At 43.9% G+C, this 10,424-nt stretch overlaps 1 long non-coding RNA gene across 1 annotated transcript; it reads left to right on the forward strand.

Moving 5' to 3' along the window:
• The first annotated feature begins 6,232 nt into the window (after positions 1-6,232).
• On the forward strand, positions 6,233-6,978 carry LOC116710728 (uncharacterized). Its single transcript, XR_004337122.1, has 2 exons — positions 6,233-6,502; positions 6,868-6,978. It is a non-coding gene; the product is annotated as an uncharacterized LOC116710728 (long non-coding RNA).
• The last annotated feature ends 3,446 nt before the right edge of the window (positions 6,979-10,424 follow it).

Genomic DNA, 10,424 nt, shown 5'->3' on the forward strand with positions numbered 1-10,424 from the left:
TATAAATCACTGAACAGTTTAGCACCTCAATACATTAAAGATCTGCTGCTGTTCTATCAACAGAAGCAGCATTCAGCTTCTACGCACCACAAATCTTGAATACATTTCCAGAAAACGTTAAAACTGCAGAAACACTGATCAATAATGACTGAAACATTGATCAAAATACTTTACATACATTTGCTTGATGATTTTGATGATGGCATTTGACAAAATGTTAATTGTTTGTTTCATAATAATTGTTTTATTAATTTTAACTTTACAACTTAACAGTTTAAAAGTAATTTGACAGCAAGAAATAGGAGCTTGTCTTAAAGTCAATAATTCTTGAATATAGATTTTATAAAGTACTAGTTTCTATTGTAAGTTATTTCATTTATAAAAATACATTTTCCCATTTTATAAGAGAAATAATCTGTCAGTGGAAATATTACTTTTTCATCAGTATTCAAGAATTATTGACTTAAGTTAAAACAAGCTCCTACGTCTTGCTAACAAATTACTTTTCAGTTAGTTTGTTCTTATTTCAAGTGTACTGAGATATATGCACTAGAAACTAGACAAAAATAGTTGGTAGGACTTTGTGTTTTTGCAGTGTAAACGTCAACAAGCTTCTGACATCTTCTACATATTTCTTGTCAAAATTAGCTGATTTATTAAAAGCATTTGATTTTCAGGTGGATGCAAAGTCCTGCATGGAGTATTCATGTTTTCCTAGTGATCAGGGGTCAAACTCAAGGCCTAGGGGCCAAATCTGGCCCTCTGAAGCTTTTATATGTGGCCCTCTAAAGTCTACACTATTATTTTAGCAGTTTTTATCTGTCTACATCCAAATTACATCAGGCAGTCCCTTGAGTTTTTCCTCAACTGTAGAAATTCACCTAAAATTAACAGATACCCACACTTTCTTGTGCTAATGCATAATTGTGAATTTAATGCATATTTTCTGCAGAAATGGTCCAAAAAACCGACAGGCAGAAACCAACCGGCGGAAACCGACAGGTAGAAACCGACTAGTAGAAACCGACCGGCGGAAACCGACAGGCAGAAACCAACCGGCGGAAACCGACAGGCAGAAACCAACCGGCGGAAACCGACTGGTAGAAACCGACTAGTAGAAACCGACCGGCGGAAACCGACAGGTAGAAACCAACCGGCGGAAACCGACAGGCAGAAACCAACCGGCGGAAACCGACAGGTAGAAACCAACCGGCGGAAACCGACTGGTAGAAACCGACTAGTAGAAACCGACCGGCGGAAACCGACAGGTAGAAACCAACCGGCGGAAACCGACTGGTAGAAACCGACTAGTAGAAACCGACCGGCGGAAACCGACTGGTAGAAACCGACTAGTAGAAACCGACCGGCGGAAACCGACAGGTAGAAACCGACTAGTAGAAACCGACCGGCGGAAACCGACTGGTAGAAACCGACTAGTAGAAACCGACCGGCGGAAACCGACTGGTAGAAACCAACTAGTAGAAACCAACCGGCGGAAACCGACTGGTAGAAACCGACTAGTAGAAACCGACCGGCGGAAACCGACAGGTAGAAACCGACTAGTAGAAACCGACCGGCGGAAACCGACAGGTAGAAACCAACCGGCGGAAACCGAGAGGCAGAAACCAACCGGCGGAAACCGACAGGTAGAAACCGACTGGTAGAAACCAACCGGCGGAAACAGACAGGCAGAAACCAACCGGCGGAAACCGACAGGCAGAAACCAACCGGCGGAAACCGACAGGCAGAAACCAACCGGCGGAAACCATCCATCCATCCATCCATCCATCTTCTTCCGCTTATCCGAGGTCGGGTCGCGGGGGTAGCAGCTTCAGAAGGGAGGCCCAGACTTCCCTCTCCCCAGCCACTTCTTCTAGCTCCTCCGGGGGAATCCCGAGGCGTTCCCAGGCCAGCCGAGAGACATAGTCCCTCCAGCGTGTCCTGGGTCTTCCCCGGGGCCTCCTCCCGGTGGGACGTGCCCGGAACACCTCACCAGGGAGGCGTCCAGGAGGCATCCTGACCAGATGCCCGAGCCACCTCAACTGGCTCCTCTCGATGTGAAGGAGCAGCGGCTCTCCTCTGAGTCCCTCCCGGATGACTGAGCTTCTCACCCTATCTCTAAGGGAGAGTCCAGCCACCCTACGGAGAAAACCCATTTCGGCCGCTTGTATCCGCGATCTCGTTCTTTCGGTCATGACCCAAAGCTCATGACCATAGATGAGGGTGGGAACGTAGATCGACCGGTAAATCGAGAGCTTCGCTTTTTGGCTCAGCTCTCTCTTCACCACGACGGACCGGTACAGCGCCCGCTTGACAGCAGACGCTGCGCCAATCCGCCTGTCGATCTCCCGCTCCCTTCTTCCCCCATTCGTGAACAAGATCCCGAGATACTTAAACTTCTCCACTTGGGGCAGGACACCCCCCCTGACCCGGAGAAGGCACTCTACCCTTTTCCGGCTCAAGACCATGGCCTCGGATTTGGAGGCACTGATCCCCATCCCGGCCGCTTCACACTCGGCTGCGAACCGCTCCAGCGAGAGCTGCAGATCACGACCTGATGAGGCCAGTAGGACCACATCGTCTGCGAAAAGCAGAGATGAGATCCTAAGGCCACCAAATCGGATCCCCTCAACACCTTGGCTGCGCCTAGAAATTCTGTCCATGAAAGTGATGAACAGAATCGGTGACAAAGGGCAGCCCTGGCGGAGTCCAACTCTCACCGGAAACGAGCCCGACTTACTGCCGGCAATGCGGACCAGACTCTGACACCGGTCATACAGGGACCTGACAGCCCATATCAAAGGGCCCGGTACCCCATACTCCCGGAGAACCCCCCACAGGGCTCCCCGAGGGACACGGTCGAACACCTTCTCCAAGTCCACAAAACACATGTAGACTGGTTGGGCGAACTCCCATGCACCCTCCAGGACCCTGCCGAGGGTGTAGAGCTGGTCCAGCGTTCCACGACCAGGACGAAAACCACACTGCTCTTCCTGAATCCGAGGTTCGACTATCCGACGGACCCTCCTCTCCAGGAAACCGACAGGTAGAAACCGACTAGTAGAAACCGACAGGCAGAAACCGGCAGGCAGAAACCGACAGGTAGAAACCGACCGGCGGAAACCGACAGGTAGAAACCAACCGGCGGAAACCGACAGGCAGAAACCGACCGGCGGAAACCGACTGGTAGAAACCGACCGGCGGAAACCGACAGGCAGAAACCGACATTCAGAAACCGACCAGTAGAAACCGACAGGTAGAAACCGACCGGCGGAAACCGACAGGTAGAAACCGACCGGCGGAAACCGACTGGTAGAAACCGACCGGCCGAAACCGACAGGTAGAAACCGACCGGTTCGTTAAGGTACAAATGCACCAAAACTTTTGTGCCAAATGCAAAAGCCAAACAAGCCCAACATGGGATTTCTGTCTCTTTCCATTGTTTTTTACACAAACAGAAACTTTTCGTAAGACATAAGGAAAGACAAAATACATTTATACTATTTGGACTGTTTTTAGTTACATTCACAGGGTAATAAAGTCATTTAACAGTTTTGTAATTTTTTGCGTTGGTAGTCTGGTTAATAAAGATCCGTTTTCATGTTCAGCTCCATCTCAAATGTACACAAACAAACAACCAGATCAATTTCCAACCAGTTTTTTTGTTTTGCACCAAAGAATTAAAAATGTAGAAACATGTTAACATTGAGGCTCTGTAAAAGTATTTGCTAATTTAAATTGACATTTATTATCACTGATTTACCCAAAATAGACCAGGGTGTATTTGCTCATTTGTTGTGAGGAAATACAGAAGAAAAAATAAATTCCCCATGTCCTCTAGAGCAGCGGTCCCCAACTGGTCAGCCCTTCGCAATGTTGCTGCGGAGCGGCGGGGGGGTCCACAGCCACCGGTCCCCAACCACTGGTCCGCGGCCCTCTAGATTGGGGACCACTGCTCTAGAGGGCTCCGTACTATTTGTCAATTGCCAAGAGACATTTTGGTGATTTTTGTTGAATTCAGATGTTTCCTTCCACAAACTTCTGATTGGTAAACTGACAGATTTGAGTTATTTTGAGTCTCACCTGTGGATGTATTTTAGAGTCACACCTGGATCTCACTGCTTTCTCCTTTGACTCGAAGAGAACTGTGCCGCTGCTCCAGCCTGGTCCCTCCTTGAGAACAATTTCCAGATAGTTGAAGGCGCCACATTCATCTGTTCAAACAATTATACGGGACTATAAGCATGACGCAAATGTCCAACCGTCATAGCACTCAGGAAAGATATGGGTCCTGGTCCAAAATATGCAAACTGACCCCAAAATAGACGCCAAAGTTCTTGTGAAGATGCTGCTGAAGCTAGAGAAACATTTTCTGTACCAACGGTGGCTGAAAGGCCGCTCAGCAAAGAAGAAGCCATTACTAAAAAAGAAAGATAAAAAGCCAGATTACAGTTTGACATGTTCCATTGTCCGATGAACTAAAGTTGAACTGTTTGGCCATAATCACCAATGTTACATTTGAAGGAAAAACAGAGATGCTTTTACCTTCCTTCCTAAATGGAGAGTATGGGGAAATATCAGAGCAACATCTACAAACATCAGCCAAGATGTTCAAGCTTAAGAGAAGATTGGTGTCACAGCTGCTGTTGTGCAGTGACCACTCGCACCTGATCATCATCCTCCTGATCTCCAGCTGCTGCCATATAAGGACGGAACTCTCCCTGCACGGCGTCAGATTGTTGTGAAACCCTCAGCGGTAACACCTTCAGACCTGCTACTGCAGGGGTGGCCAACCAGACAAAGACCAAGAGCCACATTTTTTACCAAGTTACCGCAAAGAGCCACATCATATGCATGGGCACACATGAACATCAACCCATCCCTTCCTCATACTCATACTTTTGCTCAGCCAGATTTATTGTAAATTTCACACACTATTTTAACACTGAAGTGGCACTGAAGGTTTGAAGCCTTAAAATGCGACAAGGACACCTGACATATAAGGCAGAATGGCTTTCCACTACGTTCAACAAAAAAATATAAATTCTCCCACTCTGTCAAAAACGTCCTGTGTTAATCTTCATATTTTCGTTTTCCTGTGCATTTTTTCCCTGCCATTTTGAGCGCGAAAGGTTTACTCAAATGATTTTACTCTTACTGAAAAACTGCGCACATGCGCATTTGACGAAAATACCGCATTGCACTCAAGCGAAGCGAAACTTGGATATTATAGCGACCCTACAGTATGTGCTAAATGTTACTGGATGTTACGCTGTTTAGAGATTAAAATTAGAGTGTATGATTTCCCATTGTCCGCGAATGCATCAGGATGGATGAGAGAGCGAGGGGTAGGGGGAGTGAGAGTGAGGGGTGAGCGGAGGGATGTGTGAGAGCAGATGGCAAACGACTGGAAAGAGTAAGGCTGCAAGAGAAACAAAGACTGTTTTTTGTTTGTGTTGTTTTTGCGTGGTTACGTCCAACAGTAATGGCGTGCTGCTGTTGTCAATAATTGACAGTTCATTTGACTACTTTTCGTCATTATTGCACGTCTGGCAGAATGCCACTATATGACCGGAAGAGCCGCATGGAACCGGTCAAGGAGCCGCATGCGGCTCGAGAGCCGCGGGTTGGCCATCCCTGTGCTACTGAGACTTCAGCTGACTGCCCAGAATCTAACCTGTCTGTCTCTGCCTAGATCCCTCTCCTGTCCCTGATCCCTGACCCTCTCTGTTGGATAAGGACCTCCTGGCTTCGACCCCCCGGCCTGTCTGACCGGATACCCGTTTCGACCTGGACTCTGGACCCGCGGGCTCGGATCCCCTGTTTGCCCGGCCCGAAGATCAGGGGCCGCCTGATCCTGATTTGATTCCCTGGTTCTGACCCAGGCCTGTCTGACTAAGAGTTTGTCGACCTCCCAATAAATACCTGGTTTGTAATTTTCTGTTCAGTCCCTGTGTCCATCAGTGCCTGAGCCTGACAATTGGTAATAATTTTGGTGATTCTGTTAGAGCCATAAATAAGAAATATTTAGATTATTTGTATGACTAATTAATCCAAAACAAGAGAAGTTTGTTCTGGTTTAACTTTAGAAACGTCTGTTCTGAGAAGGAGTGAGACGTAAATGATCATCCGATGACTCCCTGCTGTTCGCTTTCTTCAGGCTGTTGTTCCAAAATCTGCTAAAACCTTCCACTTCCAGAAAGCGTACAAGCTCTCTGATGAGCAGGTTTGCTCTTATTTTCATGTTTTTGTAATTATTTGTTTTCCATTTCATTCAAATACCAGATCAACTACTGAAATCTGATCATGGAGCTAAAATGAATTGCTAATAATTTTACCTTTCCCTTGATATCTGAGTTAATCCAGAATTACAATCAGTTCAGACATTTTCATCATTTTAAAGTTTCATTATTTCTATTGGTCCAGGCTCTGAAAGTGAGCGACCATTATCTAGTGGAGGTGAAGCTGAAGACTTTGGTGGAACAACAAGATGATGGTGATGGTAAGATGTCCTAATAATAATATAAATAGCTTTTAAAAAGTGGCTTATACTTCAAATAAAAGGATTTCAAGCTTTTTACTAAGATATTTTATTAATTGTAAATTTTCTGAGGGAGTTCCTGCAGTTTAATCATAATTTGATCATAAAGTCTCATTCCTCCAGCCTTTGTGAGACTTTAAATGTAAAAAAGGGGGTTGAAATCCACACACCGCAGTGAAATTAGCTAATTGTTGTAGCCAAGCTAACTTCTATTAGCAACACAAGCTGATTGCAATTTTTTTCTGCTTTCATGCATTGCAGTGACAACTCTGTTCCACTCATATGGATCTTGCTGTGTGAATAAATTACATTTATTTCCTTTGCAGGTCTGACAGACAAGATGGAAGAGCTCAATCTTAACGATGAAACAGAAAGACAGAAAGTGAGCCTGGCTCATGGTTTTGCACTTTGTTCTAAAAATCCCAGATCTAAAAACAGTCAACCATAAACTGATTTGGTTACTTCCAGTAATAAGAAAAGGGGGAAAGTGAGAGTAGCAACACTAAATTTAACACACCTGCTCTCCGTTGTTTCGCCTGAATTTCTCCACAACAAATGAAGCCAAAACAAAATATTTGGTTCAGTACAAATTCAACATCTTGAGTGTATATGAAGCCCTGTGATGGTGGCGAAATGGCTAAGTTCCCACAGCAGGTCTTTATTCTCAGTTCCATTTCTTACTGATATGCAAAGATATCTTGTTTCTTCCCCCCACTGTCATTTATGCTAATTAAATCCAACCGCAATCAGAGCTCTGCGAGAATTATTGATGACACGCATAAGAAGAACGTTGACGTCACAGCAAAGCTGTTTATGGAAGTAATGATGGATGAATCGAAGTTATTCAGCGATGGAAGCAGCGGCGCCACCAGGAACCTGGGGCCCCATGACAAAGAATTTGATGGCCCCCTGCAGCTGCTGTTAGTTTCTTGAGTCTATCTGACCCATCAAAAGCATCAAATTTTAAAGGTTTCCAACTGTCTTGCTTTCTTTGGTCCAAAACTGATACTAGCACAATATTTACTGCTAGTGAATTTTACATGCAACAGTCCGCAAACTGCATGCAAATAGGTTGCTTAATTTTTTTATTATTAGTTTTATCTCATTGAAATGTTTCTTCCCACCAGCAACAGTCACAGACAACGTGCAAAATGTACATAAAACAATCCAGACTTCTCAAAAAATGCTATGTAGTTGCATTTTATTCAAGCTGCAGTTTATAACTTTAATAAAAAATGTTTTCTCTATATTTGTTAAAGCTGTCACCATGTCGTCACAGTTTGCTATGAGACAGATAATCTGTGAAAACAATCAATCTCCTCCACCTGCTCCCTGAAAAGCTATTGCTAGCTAAAGTAATGCAACGTTACGACCAAAACAACCAATCAGAACCAGGAGGAGGGTCTTAGTGCTGTCAATCAACTTCATTCACTCGCTGCTAAATGTGCTAATGGGGGAGAAACAACATATCATTACAGGAAAATCGTTTATCTGCCATCACTGGTAGCTATGCTAACTAGGCTATGCTAGCTGCAGCATAGCACAGACTGAGGGGGAGGAAGGATGAGCAGCACCACATGAGATTGTGATTGACAGCACTAAACTTCAGGAGGAACGCTGACCCACATCCACCCATCCACATTAAGGGGACAGTGGTGGAGCGTGTGGACACCTTTAAGTTCCTGGGAGTCCACATCTCCGAAGACCTGACTTGGACGACCAGCTGCTCCAAACTCATTAAGAAGGCGCATCAGCGCCTCTTCTTCATGAGGACCCTGAGGAAGAACCACCTGTTCTCAAAGATCCTCATGAACTTCTACCGCTGCACCATTGAGAGCATCCTCACCAACTGTATTACATCTTGGTACGGGAACTGCTCTGTCTCCGACCGGCAGGCGCTGCAGAGGGTGGTGAAAACTGCCCAGTATATCGCCGGGGCACCGCTCCCTGCCATCAAGGACATCTACAGGAAGCAGTGTTTGAAAAGGGCCGGGAAAATCACAAAGGACTCCACTCACCCAGCACACACACTCTTTTCCCTCCTGTCCTCTGGGAGGCGCTACAGAAGCCTACGGACCAGAACCACCAGGCACCGGAACAGCTTCTTTCCCACAGCTGTCACGCTTTTGAACGCCTCCTGACATAAAACATAAACTATAAGGACTGTACTCCCCTATCCTCTCATACAACAATAACACATGGATTATCCTCACACACACACACACATCACGGACTGTTTTCTTCACACACACATACAACCTGTAAATTTTATCTGCCATTATTTATCTTGTATTATATTATATACATATATAATCCATTCCCTAACATTCTTGTATATTCTGTATAATCTGTGCATACAGCTCCCATATTTATATTTATACACAATATCTACAGTATATCTCTTTGCTATAACCCCTTATAGTCCATACATACATAGTCTTGTACATCTGTAAATAAATATTTATATCTCGTAGAGCACTTCTGGATAGATGCAAACTGCATCTCGTTGCTTGTACTTGTGACAGTGCAATGACAATAAAGTTGAATTCTATTCTATTCTATTCTATTCTAAAACCCGCCTCCTGCCTCTGATTGGGTGATTCTAGATAGCACTGGGAGAAGGCAGAGGAAATAATTTTTTTACAAATTATCTCTCATGCCATAGTTTGACAACACAATGACAGTTCAAACAAATATGTCAAAAAATATTTTTGATAAAAGTTTCATACTGCAGCTTTAATTTCACTCAGGAGAGGAGAGAGGACGGTCAGGAGGGACGTGGCAACATAGATCTGTAATTTAGATGCAAGTTTAGATAAAACTGTGTGGACTGGCTGCAGTCCAGACAGGAGGCTGTTTTTTATTATCATTTTATAAAGATTGTTTGAATTTCTGTTAGCAACAAATATATTGTTTTTGTTGTGTAATTGTGAAAAGAGCAAAGACAGAGAAATCCCTATAGATTCACTGGAATGATGCTAACGAGGTTGGTTAGCACAATGTTAACCAAAGGTTACCAAAGGTGACAATGTTGCTCACCTTTTTCACTGGGACAGGGGTTAAAGGTCATGTTAGTATCGGGGTTAGAGCTGCTGCTGACCGACTCACCTGTTGTCAAGTGGTAAACGGTAAAACAAGATAAATATATGAATATCTTGGTATTTCTTTTCCTTAATTCATTAAATGGTATGGAGGCCAACAGTAGTCTGTAGCTAAGCTAACTATGCTAAATGGTTCATCTCACACGTCTAGTCACCTCTCTTGGAGAAAAACTGGGTTACATATACAGTATATATAAATATATATAATTGAGTATTAGAGCCAGATAGAGAAAGATTTTTCTTTTTTGAAATTATGAGAATAAAATCATAATATTATGACAGCAGAGTTATAATATTAGACAAAAAGAAACTATTTTACCAGAGGGAAAAGTCAAACTGCAAAGTTTCGATATGGAAATGCCCAATCATTTCTAAGTCCTGTTACTTATAATAATTTGATGCTGATGTGTTAAAAGATTTTAATATCACCTTATTTCTAAAACAGCTTTTTTAAGCATAACTTTACCAAGTATTCAACAATCCTCATTTGATTTTTCTAAATTATATTTGTAATACAACCTTGTTCTGCTGATCTAACTTTACTATATTAATATCATGAGCTTATTCTGGTAATTGGTCACTGAACGTGGATCACAGAACCGGTACCAGTCAACACGTGTTCCGTCTTTTTCACAAGAAAGGAATCGAACTCAGGTGAGGATGTAGGTGTAAACTGTCAGCCTTTAACTCCAGGATTGTTTTCCCACCACATCAAAACGCAGAACAAGATCATTTCACTAGAACCTGTTTAACTCCTGGAGAAGTTCTGATGCTCATCAGGT

This window comes from Xiphophorus hellerii, chromosome 20 (assembly GCF_003331165.1).
Source record: "Xiphophorus hellerii strain 12219 chromosome 20, Xiphophorus_hellerii-4.1, whole genome shotgun sequence".
Taxonomy (NCBI): Eukaryota; Metazoa; Chordata; class Actinopteri; order Cyprinodontiformes; family Poeciliidae; genus Xiphophorus; species Xiphophorus hellerii.